The sequence below is a fragment of the Chiloscyllium punctatum genome, chromosome 50 (assembly GCF_047496795.1).
Source record: "Chiloscyllium punctatum isolate Juve2018m chromosome 50, sChiPun1.3, whole genome shotgun sequence".
Lineage (NCBI taxonomy): Eukaryota > Metazoa > Chordata > Chondrichthyes > Orectolobiformes > Hemiscylliidae > Chiloscyllium > Chiloscyllium punctatum.
The window spans coordinates 31,185,965-31,208,468 of NC_092788.1; positions in this window are offsets into that span (position 1 = coordinate 31,185,965).

The window sequence follows — 22,504 nt, forward strand, 5'->3', positions numbered from 1 at the left end:
AACCGCTTTTATACCACAGTACCAAGGCATATCATTAATAACATATGTTGGTTTATAAACAAAATATCTGGCGATATTTTTAAAGCAGGATAGAGTAGACACGGATCCTATAACCCAAGCTGCTGTCTTCTGAGTGCAATATTTTACTTTCAACTTCTGACAACAAATGGCCACAAATCGATCAAAGGTGAAGGCCACGGTTAACCAAGCAGAACTATCTATGGCTGCAAAATTTAATGCATTGCGCAGACTGCACACTGGTGTAATTGACAGGAAAGTAGACGGAAAATAAATTCCAGCTATGCGGTTCAGTAGTACTGCCGTGACCATGACGAATAGATCTGTTGCTGCCATGGCCACCACGTAATAAATTATACATCGAGAAAGACCACATCTTCTGTGACCCAGAATCAGAATCACAACCAGATTAGCTGCAATGTAGAGAGAAAACGTAGGCTGAGAACAAGAGAAACGGTTTTACTGTCTCTTAATAAAACAATAAAAAACAGACATGAAGAATTAATGTGTCAACAGTAAACATTAAGATGCAAACATAATCTCCTTTCACCGAATAATTTTCGTGTCTTGGTTGCAATATACACGTGTGCGTTAACAAGAGTCCGATCAGTCGGATATTAAAGCAAAAAAAACTTATGGAATCCAACAAATAAACAAATGAATTGGAAAATATGACCAAATTGCCACAAAACATGGAGTACAATATGGAATGCAACTTTATCATCATCGAGGGCCATTAAAGTTGAAGTCATCCATAAAAACTCACATGTGCTGTCAATTCATTCCAAGAAACAAAAACATTGGCCAACCTTGTGAAGCCGCTTTGTTGCACTTGAGGCTTGTCAAATTTATCGAGTGTCGTGCTGGAAAAGTGCAGCCTGTCAGGCAGTACCTGAGGAACAGCAGGTTCACCATTTCAAATATCAGCCCGTCATCAGAATGCTCTCTGACCGGCTGTGCTTTTCCAGCACCACACTCATTGACACTGGTATTGAGCAACTGCAGTTTCTTTTCTCTCCTTGCCAGTTTATTTGAATTAAGAAGCTTTACTTGCAAATCTGAGGTTTTCCAGTTGGGGTGGAGTGTCACTGAAGGTGGCAAAAATAAAGATGGGAAAGTCCAAGGATTTGCCAGACGGAATTAGCTGAATAAAATGCTAAATGCAGGATTTCACCATTTCGACCCAACTACAGAAGTGAATATAAAGGAGGAGAGACTGTGTGAAGAACTGAATGAATAACTGATTGAAATTGTCGACAGAAAAACTGTCAGTTCTGAGGAAGTGCCACTGGATTCAAAATTGTATGTCTGTTTTATTTCCACAGATGCAAACAGGCTTGCTGAAAATTTCAAGGATTTTTTGAGTTTCTCAAGAAAAGTGAATGTTCTGTGAGTTAGGAAAGAGCAAAATTTGGATCTACAATCAATGCTTACACACTGAAGCTGTTGCGAATATCTGAAGGTGGACTCACAACCTAGCAGAAAATATCAATGTTTTGTTTACTGGCAAATGAAGCACTGATCATATATCTGCCATTATCAGCATGATAATAACGCACTTTCTCCACATTTATCCACTGACTTCAGCTAGAAATGAATCATTGGTTCAGTCCAACCCATCACGTACTGTTTTGTACTTATCACAAGTTTGTCAAGTTCAATAGAACAACATATCGTAAAAACATTTATATCAATATTTTAGTTAATTCACACTAATAACGGCAGTATTATAATTGAAGTTCGTATATGAATGATATACTCTGAAGATTCATGAGATGGAAAATATCAGTTCCTCAAAACATTTTCTCTGTAATTCCTCTGCAACAAGATTGTTAAAAACACGATGTCATTGCCAAAGGGATAATAGCCCCGTTCTTCATTGCAAGAATTGTCTCAATCAAATAAGAGAACCACATTCAGCGTTAAGATGTTAGCAGTAAAGAGGATAAATAACGTTATGAAAGCAATGAAATGGTTACTGATTCAGAGAGATGGATACTACAAAAGCAAAATAAATAAGTAAAGAATACTGAAAGAAATATTGCGGAAAATGAGTTAAAAAAGGCAATATCAAATACAGTAATTACGGTGGTGCAATAGCGAATTAATATAGTTAAACTGTAACATGCACAGGGAAATGTGACAAACAACATCAGTTACACAAAATACATTATACAATTGTGATGGAAAATAAATATTGTGAAATACAGCAAAATAATTTGAACGTAGAGCAACGATAATGTAAAGACAGATGGACTACTATTGTGAACTAATGTTTCATGTTGTCCTTAATAAATGCCAACATTTTACCTGGAATCCCGATAGCTGCAATGATTGGATAGTAAATGATAAATACACGACCTGATGGTACTCCATGCATTTCTATCAGAAGCTTTGAAAGAAATCTGAACTTCACCGATAAAATGGTTACTGTTATTCATTCCGGTGGGCTCCAGGGACAAAATTACATGATTTAATCCTTTAAGTTAATTGCATTTAATGAAGTGAATAAATGACTGCAGCTGTTTTAGTGTGCTTTTTTTTAAATGCTTTAACTTAAGCTATGGTTTTACATTATAAATTTAAAATAGCAGCTAATCTCTATCGAAGGAATATACTTAAATTTATATGCAAACAACCATCATATTTTGGTAAGCATGTACAGTCAAATGTTGTTTTTCCCCATATCCACTCCCTGTGTATAGTCAGTTTGTCGTGGTAGAAAAGCGTGGGTGGCCCTCAGATTTCCTCAACGATGTTGGCTGTAGCGATGCTTCTGGTGGAGTTACCCAAGGTGGTAAGATAGAGGGTGATGTCCCTGACAAAGAACATTGCAATCAAGATCTCAGCGGTGGAAAAGGCAGGTGACATTACTTTGAACACATCTGCTGTGCAGGCAAATGGAGGCTGCAACAAATCTATCAGCTTCAATCGCCATGGTTTCCATGCCACTAGAATTAGTAGGTGGATCTGTGAAGTATCATGAGCTTCCTGGAAGGCAACATCAAACACACGTTTATAAGTAAACACATAGGAGTGTTCGTACTCTGGCGCACTTTCGCAAGTCCATCAGTGATCGGGGTGGGGGGGTGGTGGTAGACGAGAGCAGACAATGTGGTCTGGATTCTCCGAGGCAAGAACCGGCACGAAAGTGGTGAATATTTGATTCAGTCATGCAACTTTTGGACAGAAACAGCAAAGTTGTTCGGTAGCAGTATTCATACCTGAGCAGGCGTATTTAAGGTCCATTCTAGTCACTCTGAACTGGGATTGGGTAAGAAAACTCGTGCAAATGTCATAAAATGCTGGAATAAGCACTAAAGGTACAGGTTCTAGTACTGCCTGTGATTGTTCGATTAGCTGACATGTGTGCTATGTTTGGCAAAGTTCAATTCCATCCTTGTGTACTCCACGCCAATAAAAATGGCTTTGTATTTTAGACTGTGTTTTCCTCACCCTTACAGGACCTCCAAGTGGTAACTCATTCGAAACGCGTAACACCTCCTTTCCATAGTCTATAAGCAAAGCAATCTGATGAACTTTTGCCCATTTCTCATCTGCTTGAATGAGTAATGGTCACCATTTCCTCTTTTAGACAACATTTTTCAGGTAATGAAACACAGGGATGCATTCACTCTCCATCTCTAATGGTGCAACTGGTTTAATTCTTCATCTTCCTGCTACAACTCAACGGGCTTAGAAGAGCTAAGGAACCTTCCATGTTTAGCTATTTCTCCTATTCTGTCTTACTTACCTTATCAAACAAAATATCATATGAAGCTCTTTCAGCTTCCTTGTCTATACATTTTGAAATCCGTTGATTCATTTGTGCCTCTGTGACCTCGTTAAGACACAGTCTGTGAAATTTTCTTTATAAGTCTCCTGCAGTGCTTCAGTAACCTAAGTCTCCAAAGGCTATTACCAACTGAAATAGGCAGCACGCCGACCGGTGAATCAGTTATATCATTTGAAAGGACAAATTACTGAGAGTTTGTGTAGTACTCCTACCAGAAATGCTCCACTCTTTTCTGGACATTCCAGCCTCACATTAAATAATTTAGCACTTTTTGCCTCCCCATGGATTGTCGCTCCCAGTACTTTTTCTGGCAATAGTACGTCAGTGGTACATAGCTCCCCATCCTTCCACATCACAGACTGAGAGAATCCTGTGTCCCTTAATATCGTAATCTTTTCCTCTGCTACTCCTGGCTGATGTGAACAAACTTTACCCTTGCATATACATTTTTCAGCAGATCTCGTACTTCTTCCTTAATCAATCTCTGATAATCTTGTACACTCTGAGGGTATTGGCTAATTTCCCTTGTGCTTGTTGTTAACAGGCAAACAAAACTCCCAGGCTTGTCCTGTGTTCCCACATCTGGCTTTTTCCTCGCCCAGCAATACAAACAGCCCAGTTTATGACAATGAAAACTTCTTATGGATTTATTTAACCCTGTGGTAAGTTATCCTTGTGGTCGTCATTGAGATTTATCTTACCCTTTCCACGTGAGGTTTTCGTTGTGCCCAGATTCAATCCCTCATGGACTGAAATTGATTCTGGAGGCCAAAATTTCTTTTTGGAACATCTCATAATCATCGGCCAATTCAGCTGCTAACCTTGCCGATTTAACTCTCTGCTCTTAACACAAAGCTTATCTTGGACCTCCATCTCTAGCCATTAACTTGACTTTCCTTTTCAAGTGTCACTCTCTGAAATTCAAACTCTTCTCTTTTTTTCTCTTTCCTGCTTCTAATCGCATCTGAAACAGTTTCATTTCTGCTGCACTTTCCTTATCTCTCGCCTCTAACTCAAGCTGCTTCAATTGCAACTGAATTCTTGCCATCTCTGCAAATTCTGATGGATTTTCCAGCAAATTTAAAAACTGAGCTATTGCTTTAATTATCTGTCCGTTCCTCACCGAAGGAGGCAGCTCCAACTCCAAATTTTCTGATAATTCCAGCAGTTTGGTCTTACTCACCTGCTGTAAATCTTACAAAGTCACCTTGTCCACCTCCAGAAACTCTAGGCGACTGAAAGAGCCATTGTTATCTCAAACTTTGTCTTCCCAACCAAACCAACACCCGAAATAAAGATACTAGCACCTACCACTCGGCGTTTGAAATTCTGCGAAGAGCCCCCAGTATTGAATGGATTATGCCAGACCACTGAAAACGTTCTGAAGCGAGCAGACCAGCCCGTAAATTTGTAAATTGTTTCGTTATGTGTACAGTGAAATTACCGTGCGAACATAAACTGGGTTGACTACCCGTTATTAAAGCAGAAAATATTTGTTCACATAATTACGGAATGAAACACAAACAACCGAAGAAATGATACCTACAGCAGTCAGCCTATTCGAACTAGGCTTAATTATGATATTTCGAATGTTAACAACAGTCAAAGTTAGCAAATCCCTTCAATACACTGTAACTGGAATCAAAGCCTGTTTCCACACAGCTCACTGCCGAACTGATTCAAAACAATGCTTCAGCTTTTTGGACTTGCCACTCCATTTTAATTATAGAGGTCACTTCTAAAATGTGCACGCTTTGACCTAAAGTCTTCTCTGTTTATGAACAAACAAAGAGGCTTGCCAATACCCTTTCCATTCATGTGCCAAAGTAGTCACTTTGGAGCTTGAGTGGTTTAATGATTCCTCTGAAACAAAGCAAGGACACAATATCCTTGAGAAAAGAAACACCTTTTCGGAATAAGGACCAGCTTTATGACATGTTTATGAGATATTACCAACACTGCCATGTCTGTTTCAAAATTATCCAATCCTTTCTCACTTATAAGATGTGAGCGTGCATTGCAAAGCAATCCAAGTTAAAGAGTGTTGAACACATTTCACCTCATTGCCTTAAAAAATCGTCACTCAGCATTGCTTGGATAAAGTTGCAATAGAAACATTCTTCTTACATTTTGTGTCACGAATACTGTTCAAGCACAAATCGTTTCCATGTTGCAGAGGGAGCTGCATTTACACTATATGAACATTTTCTACTCCAGTGGCCCCAGTGTAATTGCAATCTTCCCTGTATCAGACGTGTGCATGAGTGCGTGTGAGTGTGTGTGCATATATGTGTTAGAGTGTCTGTACGTGCGCACATGTGTTTGTTTGTGCGTTTGTTTGTGTGTGTGTCTGTGAAGATGGTGCTGTCATTTCGGGTGGTGATGTGCCCTGCTTTCCTCCTTCTTTTCCACCCAGATTGAATCCCTGATGGTTTTCACCTTCCACCGCCATTGATGTTGTCGGATGTGGTCGGCCAGCCACCTTTGTGCGACCCACGAGCATCTCCACTTTCATCATGGATGCTTAAAAAAAACGGTATTACCAGTCAGTGTCAATTACACACTACCACTAAACAACGCACAACATCAAGGGACAGACAGACAAAATGACTGCAGGACGATGCAAGTCATGACACTAGATGCATGCAACAAATTTCAGAGATGCAGACAGAAAACGAAGTGTCAAAAGTTGTTAAAATTTTAAACTAGAAAATCAGAAGTGGACTGCGATGTTCGAAGCTTTGGACATAACAGAAGAACATATATGAAAAGAACCGTAGTACAAGAAAAACAAGCCAAACGCGATAAACAAGACAAACTAACAGACACCTATGTGAGAAATATATGATACGGAGAACAAAGAGACACTGAGAAAGGAGTACTGGTAAGATAATAAATTACATCCACAAGGACACAAGAAAGGCCGACTTCCTATCAGCACTTAAACGTGCAATGAAACCAAATGCACTTAACGATGAAACACAGCAGACCATCAGACAAACCATAGTATTCGCACCGCCAAGTGGAAGATAAACAAACAACATGAACACAAAAGGAGAGCAAAGCTATCGAAGGACTATAAAGGGACACCAATAAAATAATAGTGGCAGCTGACAAAGGCCGAATGGTAGTGATAATGGACAGAGCAGAAAACATCCGAAAAGCTGAGAAATTGCTGCAGATACCAAACACCTACCATCAGAGGCAGACTGAGCTGATACCAGCAATAGCAAACAGAATTAAGACACGACAGAATATTTATCGAAACTGATTCATAACGAAGATAGACTTAGAAAGTTTGAAACGAGAAGATGCAAACACTCACAGAATTCCAAGGACTCTCAAAGGCAGATAAACCTGATACAGCCCTCAGACCCATAGTGTCCCGATGGGGAAAGCCTACGACAAACAAGAAATGAAACTACAGCGAAGGCTTCCACGTCTCATTCCTGGAGCTCCACACTCCAAACACCCATCGCGGGAATTTCTGGACAACATCAGGAAAATTGAAATCGACAAAGGTGAGGTCATGTTCTCACCTCACATTAAGTCACCATTACATACATAGACAGATCTTTCACCAACTAAACTATATCAAAAACCTTGGGCAACCAGAACAAGCAAACCGACAATGAAATCATCACGAAAGACAGCATATTAAAGTTACTTGAACTATGTCTGACAGCACAATTCATCTTCAACCGTCAGGCATATGAGCAAATCAATCGGACACCTCTGAAGTAGTAATGCAAATTCTCGAGCACGTAGCCCTCCCGTAGATCCAACGGAAGGTATGGATTACGTATGTGTACGACGCCTTTGTGATAATCAAAAGAGTTGAAATCAATAACACACAGTAGAAGATCAACAGCATTTTCACTGGAATCAAATTTACTAGACAGGAGAAAAGGAACAATCAAGTACCATTGCTGCATTTAATGGTTAAACGGACAGAGAATGGTGACTGCACAACAAAAGTGCATTGAAAAACTGCACATACTGATCAGATCCTAAACTGCAGCAGCAACCTCGGGAGCATGCACAAGAGGACTTGACTCAGCTAAACAGCATAGGAACACACTGCAGCACTATGGAACTGCGAAGAGAGGAAGAACAACACATATACAAAGTCTTTGCTAAAAATAAGTACCTCGCACAGCTTCATCTGCAGATATCTGGCAAACAATCAACATCAAGAAGAAAAGACACTCCCTAACACACTTGCTGCTTTCCCATACATGAAAACCATTTCTGAACTTACCAGTTTACTCTGACCACTACAGATCTTGACAGGACACACTGAGACAATGGCTTTCCAGAATAAAGGACTCAATTACCTCTATGTGCAAAATACCATGCATGAGTTGTACTCAGCACTATCTAAGACAAAGAGGCAGAGAGCCATATCCAAGAGTACCAACTGGCAATCAAGCCACACAAACAACTCTTCCTGATATCCGCACACACAGACAACAAGAACTGTGAGCTTGATTGGGACAACACAACAATATTAGGACAGGCCAAACAAACAACAGTAAGGGAATTCCTGAAAACACTGTACTCGGCCTCTGACTCCATCACCAACACATTGAGCTGGACCTGATATAGAAAATGCCGCAATTGTAAACCAGAACTGGCACCAACTGGAAGCAGCTCAAACAGAATCACCTCAATTCAAAGTGAAACAGTACAACAGCACTTCACAGAAGGTAATACAGCACTGATGTTATGAAGAAAGGAAACAAAATGTCTGCCAACCAACCTACCAACTCGACGAACAGAATACCAACGTGTCCGACCAGGACCCGAGCTACAGATCATCACAAAAACGTTAAATACGCACTTAATACACTGACATTCCTACTGACATGTGCAATCGGCCAGCAATTATGTTACTCCTTGGTGATTTTCTCATCATTTCAATCGCAGTGTTGGTGTGTGCCAGTACTTCTGCAGCTCTGTGAGAAGTGTGTTGTTTCCTGATGCGACTGAGTATATCAGTATTTCATTGTTTCTGTGCGGAATGCGACACTATAACAATTTCAATGCCTGCAGATACAAAAGCTGGAATAATTGTAAAGTGTGTGGAAGGAAGTGTGGAACTCCAACAGATCAGCAACAATTTGGTCTACCACTCGGGTAAATGCCAGATGAGATTCATGGCAGAGCAATTTGTGGTGCGGCACATTGGAAGGAAGAACATTGAAATGCAATATAAAACATTCTGCAGTTAGAAAAGGGAGGCAGGAGCAGAGGGCCTTGGGTGTTATGACCGGAGATAATTGAAAATGTCAGGACAAGTGGGAAGAAAAGGATATATTGTAGATTATTTTCAGGAACTCAGTTGTTAACAGGAGCAGGATTCGGCGCGAGACTCCGTGCTCCCAGACAGGGAGAGCCTTTTTCCAAGTATGGTGACGGCGAGTACGAGGGGGCATAGCTTTAAATTGAGGGGTGATAGATATAGTACAGATGACAGAGGTCGTTTCTTTACTCAGAGCGTAGTAAGGGTAAGAAATCCGTTGCCTGCAAGTAGTGGATTCGCCAACTTTAAGTACTTTTAAGTCGTCATTGGACAAGCATATGGACGTACATGGAATAGTGCAGTTTATATGGGCTTCAGATTGGTATGACAGGTCGGCGTAACATCGAGGGCCGAAGGGCCTGTACTATGCTGTAATATTCTATTTTCTATGTTCTGTGTTTAAAGTGAGAGTTGCCCTTTAGTGAACATTTCTCCTTACTCGGTTGGTGCGATGTGGATTTTTCAGAATCTCCACACGAGTTGACAAGAGTCCTCCCAACTTGGCGGAGGGAGAGGGATGAGGCAACGGATATTGGGCACTCCACCACCCAGCTTGATCTTTTCTGTCCTATCAGGCGCTTTCGTCTGGAAAGTGTGAACGGGAGCAGGGATTGAGGTTGGGAAATGGGTGGCCCTGCAGTTAGTGCTGGTGGAGGCGGGGGAAAAATGATGCGGTGTCATTCGGGACTCCATCCACAGAGTGTTATTCATGCAGTAATGTTAGTGTGGGGCTATAGTGGAGGGAGAGAGAGAGAGTCGATAAAGGTGCTGCCAGCATTAGTGAGAGTGTTGGTGCGTGAGTCTTGTTCGTAGATAGCGGCGACAACGGAGATACAATTAAATTTCAGGGAACAGAGGAACTACGGTGGAAGTTATCCTGACAAATGGGGAAGGTTATTGATGCTTGTCCTGTATTCCTGGACATGTCTTCAGAACTCAGATACCGCACTGAACTGGGTGGTGAGGTCAGATCACACTCGGTGGGATTTGCCATGTGGTCTCATCTGGAAAGGGAATGGGTATCCTCTGTCCTCGCCCATCCACCAGAACGTCCGTGCCCTGCCAACAAAACGTGATGCAATTGCCACTAATATGCCATGCTCTATGTAAAGTGTGGAGGGCAGCTTTGGACTGAGAAAGCTTGATCGTGTGCTTTTGAAAGATAGCACAAGTGCCAGGGAGCATGGAATATCCAGGGGTATCCGGGCGATGGTGTCTACCTCCGGTGGTGATGCATGCGAGAATGAGGCTGGTGAGTGCGAAACCATGCGGTGGGATATGTAGTTAATGAGGTGAGTTCGACGGGAAAGCACCAGGAAAATAGAGCGGCCTCTAACAGATAATCCCTCTGCAGTTAACCTCGCTATCTTACTCAGGGTAATTTTGACTGTGAACTTTGTGAAAGAAATTGCAAAGTTATGGTCTGGGGCTTTCTGCTTCAGAATGCTTTAAGCAGTCTGGCCTAGTCCATAACAAAAGCGTTTGAATAAATTTCTAGCGACCTGTATGAGTGCATTTCCAACAACCCTCAAAAAAGTTGATCATCTTTGTTCCAAGTTAACATACCTGGAGATGGTAGAATGTAACTCTGTGACAGGTCTGATTAAATACAATCCTCCTGGCTCAGAATCATTGATACCACTACAGCAGTGAACACAATGAACACAATTATGCAGGACATAAAACAAAAACTGTTCACTTCTTTGAAAGTACATCGGGCACATTAATTAGTAACACCGAAGCATCCAGGGAAAGTGACCAACTGGTTACAAAATTGAATAACACCTCAATAATTTCCAAGGCCACTTAGAACCCTCCGTAATATATATATACTCCGTAGTACAATGAACTGGATTGCCATAACTTTATTGTCAATGGACGACAACCCTGGAACTCTTTGCGAAGAGTTCTGGGCCTGTTGTAATCGTAGATTACAAATGAGACTACTGCTAAGAATGGATTGATACTCCAATGATCAACGTTTGGACAAAAAGGTGTAATCCCCACTGAGATTTTAACGGCTGCCTGGTCGCTTGATTCAAACGTAACAGTCGTTTAAACATGGGGATTAAGGAAAACATGTTTACCTTTTTGAGACTGTCTGTGGTGCGTGGTCACAGTTGAAAAATCACGATTGGCTTATTCACTTCTGAAAGTAAGTTTGTTTGATCAAACCAACTTTTCACTTAACTAAAAACAATTGAAGCAGATTTAGAAGAACAATCTTAAGACAGGTTTTGACGAATTATTTTTGAGCCAGGAAATGAAAGATTATTGGAGGTAAGCGGGAATGTGGACTAATCATATCAGTGATAAACTTTCTGAATGGGTGATCAAGCTGAAAATGTGTTGCTGGAAAAGCGCAGCAGGTCAGGCAGCATCCAAGGAACAGGAGAATCGACGTTTCGGACATGAGCCCTTCTTCAGGAAAATCCTGATGATTTTCCAGCAACACATTTTCAGCTCTGATCTCCAGCATTGCAGTCCTCACTTTAATCAAGCTCATAATATTGAACAGCCTATTTTAAATTTATGACCTAGTTGTTCTGTAACAGAGTAAGAAAGATTACGAGAGAGTTTGATTAAGTCGGATGGAAGTCTTGGCAATGGATTGCCCTGTTAACTATGTGTAAGAACATACTAGTGACTGCATCATTATCTCACAACGCAGGGGATCTGAGATTGTTTCCAACCTCAGGCGATTATCACTCTGGGGTTGGCACATTATTCCAACATTTTGTGCAATTTGCCATGTGCAAATGTACACTCTACTTCATTTAATATCAATCGACCTGTTCTTTCATTTCGAAGAAAAAGTGAATTTTAGAATATATGATGACTTAACACAAATTCGTCCTTTTGTTTTGATATATCGATTTCCATGTAGGCCTCTGTTTGTCTAGCTGTCTCTCAGTTGGAAGAATCTTTTACTTAAGAGAGTTGGGTTTTTATGCATATATTCGATATTAATAGCTAATTATACGCATAGCTCTTCCTTTCGACAGATCTGGAAAACACAAAAGGTCAGGTAGCATCCAAGGAGCAGGAGAATCGAAGTTTAATTTTCATGATGAAGGGCTTATGCCCGAAATGTTGATTCTGCTGCTCCTTGGATGTTGCATGTTCTGATGTGCTTTCCCAGCACCAATACCTTGACTCTGATTTCCTAGATATTCAGTCCTCACTTTCTCCTCGTTCTTTCTTTGACTGTATGTCTATCTATTATGTAGTACAACTACAAAATGTAGTGCCTATTCTCTTCATAAATGAAAAAGAATCGAAAGGAAAATATGTGGTATCAACTTAAAAGCAACAGATAAGTTCACAAATGAATGAGCCATGGCATTCACAGCAAACCTGAGATGAAGTTGAATTTAATATTAATAGAGATATGCTGCAGCAAAACAGCAACTCAGACATTGTCACTTCCGCACATCACAGCGGGTCGAGCTCTGTGCTCAGAAATTAAACTGCATTTTTACATTAACATAATTGACGGTAGATGGCGCTGGCATGGCCAAACTCACTTCCCTTGATCTAAGCAGGCGGCTGGGCATTTCAGATAACAGTTGAGCGTCAGTAACTTTTGAGAAGATTGTTGTGAGTGTTTTCTGAACTTCAAACAGTTAAGGCGAGATAGAAAGTCAGAAATGTGGCACAGCTGAGGGAATTATAAACACAAAAACGTAATAATATTTCAACTTCCAAACACCGACATGGACAGACAGAGTTTGAAATGCCAGAGGTGCTGAATTCTTGAACTTTCTCCACGCTAACTATTTAAGACAGAATTTAGAAGTTCTTCGAAGTTCTGCAATACTGCAACGTATTTGAGGAAGTGAAGCTATGCAAGCGAGAAAACTTTGGTGATGCTAACTGTCGCACTGTAAGCTGTTACACATTCATGAAAAAGATGAAGATTAGTCGCAAATAAGGTTTTTCAATTGAGGCAACGCCGATTTCGTTCTCAAAGAACAAGATCTGGCCAATATGGTTTGGGAGCAGCGACCTGCATGAAAACCTAAATCGGACACTGACAGGCTTTATTTCTTCCCAATAAGACAGAATTAATTTCTAGGTCTGAATTTCTAGTTCTTCCTGTTGTTATTTAGTGACAAAGAAGTATGGAATCCCACTATTTAAAGAAGAAAATAACCATTTATTGTTTCATTCCAATTTTTTGAAAAAATCATTAAACAACAATTGTCTACACTGTAATCCTCCTTTGTCTTAATGGTATTCTTACTGCCCACTCTACAACACTGCACTGATCCGATAAAACACGCCGGCTAAAACTTTGAAGAAATTCAAATTTCAAACCAGACAGTGGAGTCGATTTTTCTCTGAATCTCCCTCTGTAGATTTGTCTTGTTTTCTTTTTCGTCAGTCCTCAGCTGCACAGATCTCATATGAACAGGTACCTTTTGAAGAGTGATTCTGCGGTTGTCTGTGTTTGTTGGTGCTCTTTGCCACACTGGCTAACTATTCAAAATGCCTGATTTGTACACCCTAAAATATCGGATCGGCTCATTTGTTCGATGTCGTCAAGACAGTAGAATTCAAATTCGATCAGGTTTCAAGAGGTAAAATTTAAAACGATTGATCAGATTCCAATTTGTTGTGTACCATAGCAACAGCTCAGCTGGTTGATTCGCAGCCATATATTACATTATTAAATTCTTTCAGCACACTCCGTGCTTGTTATGTCCTTACCAGCTTTCATTTGCTCATAAATGAACAGTACACCTACAACTTCATAAAAGTGTAAAGTGGCAAAATGGCAGCAATATTCCATAGATTACTTCTTATGGAGGAATGTAAACGATTTGGCAAGGGAAAATCTAGCCTCACTCACTAACTTTTGCGTTGACTCCCCACTTTTACATCACTGCCTTACTGATACGGTACCTGGTGGTATGATGTTGTGGCCACAACAGAGACATGGGTTTCTCAGGGGCAGGAATGGTTGCTGGATGTTCCAAGATTTAGAGCATTTAAAAAGAATAGGGAGAGATGGAAAAAGAGGAGGGGGTGTAGCACTGCTAATCAGAGACGGTATCACAGTTACAGAAGCTTCCATTGTCGAGGAAGATCTGCCTACCGAGTCAGTATGGGTGGAAATTAGGAACAGCAAAGGAGCAATCACCTCTTTAGGGGTTTACTACAGGCCCCCCAATAGCAGCAGGGAGATGGAAGAAAACATAGGTCGGCAGATTTTGGAAAAGTGTGGATGTAGTAGCGTTGATGTAATGGTGACTTTAACTTTCCCAATATTGATTGGAACCTTCTTCGAGCAGAAGATTTGAATGGCGCTGTTTTTGTAAGGTGTGTTCAGGAAGGTTTACTAAATCAGTACGTTGACAGACCGACGAGGGGAGAGGCCAATCTAGATTTGGTGCTCGGAAACGAGCCGGGGCAGGTATCAGATCTTGTGGTGGGAGAGCATTTTGGTGATAGTGACCACAACTGCCTCACATTCTACATAGCTATGGAGAAGGAGAGGATTAGGCAAAATGGGAGGATATTTAATTGGGGAAGAGGAAACTATGATGCGATTAGACATGAGTTAGGAAGCATGGATTGGGAGCAATTGTTCCATGGTAAAGGTACTATAGACATGTGGAGACTGTTTAAGGAGCAATTGTTGCAAGTGATGAATAAATATGTCCCTCTGAGACAGGCAAGAAGTGGTAAGATAAAGGAACCTTAGATGATGAGAGCGGTGGAGCTTCTCGTCAAAAGGAAGAAGGTAGCTGACATAAGGTGGAGGAAGCTAGGGTCAAGCTCAGCTCTACAGGTTTACAAGCAGGCGAGGAGAGCCAGGAGGGGGCACGAGAACGGCATGGCAGAACGGATTAGGGAGAACACAAAGGCATTTTACACTTATGTTAGGAATCATAGAATAGTCAAAGAAAGAGTAGGGCCGATCAGGGATAGCATAGGGAATTTGTGTGTGGAGCCTGAGGAGGTAGGAGAAGCCCTAAATTAGTTTTTTTTCTTCTGTCTTTACGAAAGAAACGAACTTTGCAGTGAATAAAACCTTTGAAGAGCAGGTGTGCATGCTGGAATGGATAGAGATAGAGGAAGCTGATGTGCTGAACATTTTGTCTAACATTAAGATTGACAAGTCGCCAGGCCCGGACCAGATTTGTCCTCGGCTGCTTTGGGAAACGAGAAATGCAATTGCTTTGCCGTTTGCGAAGATCTTTTCATCCTCGCTCTTCACTGGAGTCATACCTGAGGACTGGAGAGAGGCAAATCTAATTTCTCTCTTCAAAAAGGAAACAGGGAAATCCCCGGCAATTACAGACCAGTAAGTCTAACGTCTGTCGTCTGCAAGGTGTTAGAAAGGATTCTGAGGGATAGGATTAATGACCATCTGGAAGAGCATGGCTTGATTAAATGCAGTCAACACGCCTTTGTGAAGGGCAGGTCATGGCTCACGAACCTTTATTGAGTTCTTCGAGGATGTGACGAGAAACGTTGATGAGGATCGAGCTGTGGATGTGGTGCATATGAACTTCAGCAAGGCATTTGATAAGGTTCCCCATGGTAGGCTCATTCAGAAGGTGAGGAGGAATGGGATTCAGGGGAACATAGCTGTCTTAATGCAGAATTGGCTGGCCAACAGAAGACAGCGAGTTGTAGTGGAAGAAAATATTCTGCCTGGAAGTCTGTGGTGAGTGGTGTTCCACAGGGCTCTGTCCTTGGGCCTCTGTTGTTTGTAATTTGTATTAATGACTTGGATGAGGGAATTGAAGGATAAGTCAGCAAGTTTGCACATGACACAAAGGTTGGAGGTGTCATTCACAGTCTAGAGGGCTGTTGTCGGCTGCAGCGGGACATTGACAGGATGTAGAGATGGGCTGAGAGGTGGCAGATGGAGTTCAACCTGGATAAATGCGAGGTGATGCATTTTGGAAGATCGAATTTGAAAGCTGAGTACAGGATTAAGGATAGGATTCTTGGCCGTGTGGAGGAACAGAGGGATCTTGGTGTGCAGGTACATAATCCCTTAAAATGGCCACCCGAGTGGACAGGGTTGTTAAGAAAGCATATGGTGTTTTGGCTTTCTTTAACAAGGGTATTAAGTTTAACAGTCGTGAGATCTTGTTGCAGCTCTATAAAACTTTGGTTGGACCGCACTTGGAATACTGCGTCCAGTTCTGGTCACCCTATTATAAGAAAGATGTCGATGCTTTGGAGAGGGTTCAGAGGAGGTTTACCAGGATGCTACCTGGACTTATGAGGAGAGGTTGACTAAGCTCGGACTTTTTTCATTGGAGAAAAGGAGGAGGAGAGGGGACCTAATTGAGGTATACAAGATAATGAGAGGCATAGATAGAGTCGATAGTCAGAGACTATTTCCCGGGGCAGAAATGACTAACACGAGGGGTCATAGTTTTAAGCTGATTGGAGGAAAGTATAGAGGGGATGTCAAAGGCGGGTTCTTTACACAGAGAGTTGTGAGAGCATGGAATGCGTTGCCAGCAGCAGTTGTGGAGGCACAGTCATTGGGGACATTTAAGAGACTCCTGGTCATGCATATGTGTCACAGATATTTGAGGGTGCATACAAGAGGATCAGTGGTCGGCACAACATCGTGGGCTGAAGGGCTTGTTCTGTGGTGTACTGTTCTATGTTCTATCCCTTGTGGTTGGAGGGTTCTGAGGCGGAAGATGAGGCGCTTTTCCTCCAGGTGTCATGTTGCCATGGTCTGGCGATGGTGGAGGCCAATGACCTGCATGACTTTGGCGGAGTGGGAGGGGGAGTTAAAGTGTTCAGCCACGGGGCGTTTGGGTTGGTTGGTGCGGATGTCCCAGAGTTGTTCTCTGAAATGTTCCGCAAGTAGGTGGTCTGTCTCCTAATGTAGTGGAGGCCACATCGGGTGCAGCGGATGCAATAAATGATGTGGGTGTCGGTACAGGTGAATTTGTGGCGGATATGGAAGGATCCCTTGGAGCCTTGGAGGGAAGTGAGGGGGGAGGTGTGGGCGCATGTTTTGCATGTCTTGCGGTTGCAGGGGAATGTGCCAGGAGTGGAAGTTGGGTTGGTGGGGCGTGTGGACCTTACGAGGGAGTCACGGAGGGAGTGGTCTTTCCAGAACACTGCTAGGGGAGGAGAGAGAAATATATCCTTGGTGGTGGGGTCTGTTTGGAGGTGGCGGAAATGATAAAAGATGAGACGATGTATCTGGAGGTTGGTGGGGAGGTAGGTGAGGACCAGTAGGGTTCTGTCCTGGTGGCGATTGGAGGGGCGTGGTTCAAGGGCGGAGGAGAGGGAATTGGTGGAGATGCGGTGGAGAGCATCGTCAACCACGTCTGAGGGGAAATTGCAGTCTTTGAAGAAGGAGGCTATCTGGGATGTTCAGTATTGGAATTGATCCTCCTGGGAGCAGATGCGGTGGAGGCAAAGGAATTGGGAATATGGGATGGCTTTTTACAGAGGTCAGTGTGGGAGGAGGTGTAATCTAGGTACATAGAACATAGAACAATACAGCGCAGTACAGGCCCTTCGGCCCTCGATGTTGCGCCGATCAAAGCCCACCTAACCTACACTAACCCACTATCCTCCATATACCTATCCAATGCCCGCTTAAATACCCATAAAGAGGGAGAGTCCACTACTGCTACTGGCAGGGCATTCCATGATCTTACGACTCGCTGAGTGAAGAACCTACCCCTAACATCAGTCCTATATCTACCCCCCCTTAATTTAAAGCTATGCCCCCTTGTAATAGCTGACTCCATACGCGGAAAAAGGTTCTCACTGTCAACCCTATCTAACCCCCTAATCATCTTGTACACCTCTATCAAATCACCCCTAAACCTTCTTTTCTCCAAAGAAAACAACCCCAAGTGCCTCAGCCTTTCCTCATAGGATCTTCCTACCATACCAGGCAACATCCTGGTAAACCTCCTCTGCACCCGTTCCAGTGCCTCCACATCCTTCCTATAGTATGGCGACCAAAACTGCACACAATATTCCAGAAGTGGCCGCACCAGAGTCTTATACAACTGCAGCATGACCTCAGGACTCCGGAACTCAATTCCTCTACCAATAAAAGCCAGTACGCCATATGCCTTCTTCACTGCACTATTTACCTGGGTGGCAACTTTCAGAGATCTGTGTACATGGACACCAAGATCCCTCTGCTCTTCCACACTACCAAGTAGTCTACCATTAGCCCAGTAATCCATCTTTTTATTACTCTTACCAAAGTGAATCACTTCACACTTAGCTACATTGAACTCCAGGTAGCTGTACTTTAACTCCCCCTCCCACTCCACCAAGGACATGCAGGTCCTTGGCCTCCTCCAGCGGCAGACCATGGCAACACGATGCCTGGAGGAAGAGCACCTCATCTTGCGCTGAGGAACCCTCCAACCACAAGGGATGAATGCAGAATTCTCCAGCTTTCCCCCCACCTTATCTCAGTACCAACCCTCGGACTCAGCACCGCCTTCTTGACCTCTCCGTCCCCACCCCCTCTCCGGCCTATCACTCTCACATTAACCTCCTTCCACCTACCGCATTCCCAACGCCCCTCCCCCAAGTCCCTCCTCCCTACCTTTTATCTTAGCCTGCTGGACACACCTTCCTCATTCCTGAAGAAGGGCTGCTGCCCGAAACGTCGATTCTCATGCTCCTTGGATGCTGCCTGACCTGCTGCGCTTTTCCAGCGACACATTTTTCAGCTCTGATCTCCAGCATCTGCAGCCCTCACTTTCTCCGTAACTATTGAACTGAGCACCTTTTAGCATCATCAGTACTAATTATGAATGCTGGAGGTTTGTAGTGTCATGCCTGCAAAATGATTTCTTCTTCCGTTTCAGTCTTCTCCATAATTTAATTTCATAATGGACGTGTCACAGACTGTGCAAATGAGCGAGAATTGTCACCAAGGAAAATCAGCAGATTCTCATTGGAGACGTTCGACAGGGAAGGCCTTCTGATACTGTGTTGCATATCTGCCAAATAAGGTTTTTTTTTAATTGAAATAAAAATTCGTAATTCTAGATTGAACAAATTTCTGAGATTTCTTGAATCAATGGGAAAACTCGGCTTGAGCCTTAAATAGGGAGATATTCGGCAGCCTGCAGAATCAGTGAGTTAATCCCGAACATAAAACTGCAACCATATCGGGCTGTTCGTGTCAGCAAAAACAAATCAAATGCTTTCACAGAATGATTGATGCATGTGATTAAAACAGGAGAACCTGAAGCCTACCTCCATTTCTGGGTTTAATGAAATGTCAGCAGGTATCACGACTGAGTGAATTCCTTTCCAAACACGGAACAGGTGAACAACCTCTCCCCAGTTTGAGGCTGTTAGTGTACAGAGCGGTTCTGCAGAAGAGGCACTGCAGTCAAAATGCTGACTTTGTTTCACTGTCCAAATATTCTACTCGACTTACCGAATTTCTCCAGTAATTTCTGATTTTCCTTTGCATGACTGCCTGAAACTCTTACAAGACGGAGAGCAAGAGATTTGTTTTTCCTCAGTATGAACTCTGCAGTATAACGGGAGAATGTACAACTTATTGAAACCCTCCCACAAACAGGGAAGGTAAACGGTCTCCCCACCGTGTGAACCGCCTGGCGTCTGACCAGGTCGAATGATTGAGGGAATCCTGTCCCACATATGGGGCAGGTGACCGCTGTCTCCCCGTTTGACCAGTGAGCCTTACTTCTGTTGTAGGAAAGGTTTTGGAAAGGATAATAAGATATAAGATTTATAACCGTCTAGCAGGCAACACGTTGATTTCAGACAGTCAAAATGGTTTTGTCAAGTGCAGATCGTGTCTCACAAACCTCATTGAGTTTTTTGAGAAGGTGACCAAGCATATAGATGAGGGTAGGGCAGTTCACGTGGTATACATGGACTTTAGTGAAGCCTTTGATAAGCAGCCCAGAAGTACATCACTAGCTCTGTAAATTCCTGCACTGCAATTCCAGCACTCTGTAAATTCTAGGTAAATTCTATTAGCTAGAACCCATAGATGGTGCCGTCACTGTAAACTCTTTGCGACCTCCCGGCTTAGATTTAAAACTAATAGTTCCTAAAACTGCGCTGTACTTTTAAACTTCACACCTAAATCAGGAAACATTACTAATAATGACGTCGCAGTGACCAGACTACAACCACGACTCAGAATGAGAAGTAATCAAATGATAGCAACCTGACACCCGAGCAGTGTCGACTCACTTACCTGCAGATAAAGAAGACTGCTCCACAAGCACCTAGAATAACCCAAAATCGAAAGTTCCGCAATCAGGACCCGTCTCCAAGGTGGCCGGAGCAGCTCAGATCTGATATATGACATTGGGGCATTCCTCAAGGTGTGGGGTGGGGCGGGGGGGGGTTATTGTTCCCAGTCTGACTGGAGCCGATATACCTACTTGCTGGAACAGCATACTCACCGCACCAATTTGCAGGAACGATGAAATGTAGGCAACTTAAACGGGAACGGGAATAGCCTGCTGACCTGAAGGTGCTGTTGAATTAACGCGATTCTAAGCACAGATACAACGTGCTCCTAGCAGGCTGCAGAATACAAAATTGGCAAACTCAAATGTAGAATTACCTACTAGTGGGAACTGAGAGACTGTTGCTTGCTGTGTTTCACAGAGACCTGGCTCACACCTGCCATTATAAACTGTGTCCTACAAGCTGATGGTTTATCCATGCACTGTATGGATTACACAGTATTCTTGGGTAAGGTGCAGGTTGTGGGCTATTGTTCCTGAAAAACACCTCCTGGTGTTTGGACGTAGCAATTGCTCCGAGAACCTTTTACAGTAAAGTGCCATTCCTACAACGATGTGAGTTCCACTCAAGTCATCCTGATGGCAGTCTACAAACCATTCCGTGTAGATGTGAGGAATGCCCGATATTTGTTTTACTCTTTGGAGACAATGTTCCATGAGGCTCTATTCATTTTAACTGGTGACTTCAACCAAGCCAAACATAAGAGAGTGTTGCGAATGTGCCACCAACACATCTCCTGCCCAACTGGAGGACCGAACTTCCTGGGCCATTGCTGCACTAACCATCAAAGACGACTACTACTCCATTCCCCGTTCACTCTTCAGAAAATCAGGAGGTGTTCCACCTCCCATCTTACAAGCAGAGGTTGAAACGATGGCAGCCGTCACAGAAAGTAGTACAATGCTGGTCCAAGTTTGGGTAAGAACGTCTCCAGCTTCAAGGAAGCAGCTTTCTGTCACATTCTGCAGAGCTATTGGGGATAACAAATATTTGGAGTAACAACCTTTGCCATTGCTAGTGCGTTCAAAAACCCATGAATATGTCGTGTTAAAAAAATCAACATATTTAATATTTTCATGGTTTGGTCGCAAATTTCAGAAAGGCTCGGTGGGTATCATTAGAAACACGACATGATATTTAGATAATGATCCCCATCGTTTTTAATCAGTTACTTTGAGAGCATTGATTGTGCGAGGTCAAGAACACTGAGTTGAACATTTTCTTGGCGAGTTGTCACAACGCAACATGTCAGGAATATTTAGGGATTCGAAAATGGTCACATTCTATTACCATTACAAAATGATTGAGAGTCAACTGAAATGGCAGCTTCACCAGTCGGGATCAGATGAGGCTACTTGTCACAATCCAATAGGAAGAAGGAAGGGCTGGGGAGAAACTCAACAGGTCTGTCAAAATCTAAGCAAAGAGAAACAGAATTTTTTTTAGGTCAACAAAACTTCTTTTTCAGAACAGGTTCATCTCAGACTCATTATGTTAACTCGGAATCTGTTTCCGTAAGTTTCCCCATCTGCTGTGTCTCTCCACCAATTTCTGTTTGTGTTTCAGATTTCATTATCTGTATAATTTGATTGAAGCATCTCGATAAAATTTGGACAGGATGGTCATTTCCTGCTCCCATTACTTGAACTGCTGTGCTGCCCACACTTGCACTGCACTGAAGTCTGTTTTTCTTTCAAATTCCATTTAAAAAATTGTTAATATCCTACTAAATGTGGAAATCTCAGGAAATCGATTTTGATTGAGTGGATAAGTTAAGACAGTTGCACTTTGTGAAACAACGGGAATAGTAAAAGTTGGTGATCACTCAGCCATCGTCTCTGATACAGCTCGGACAGAGCTTTATCTCTCCTGTTATTATCCTACAATATCCTTGTACCATTCTTTATTTTATTTATGTCTGTCTTTAATTCTGAATCTCTTGTGCAGATATGATGATTCTTATCGAACTATATATCCGTAATTAAACAGTGTGTATATAAAATATAATTCCCTTAATCACGTTTAACAATTATCCTGTTTATTCACATTATCCATCGACATTTCAACTTAAAATGTAACCCGTTTCCTTGCTCTGCATTACATTTCAGTCCGGC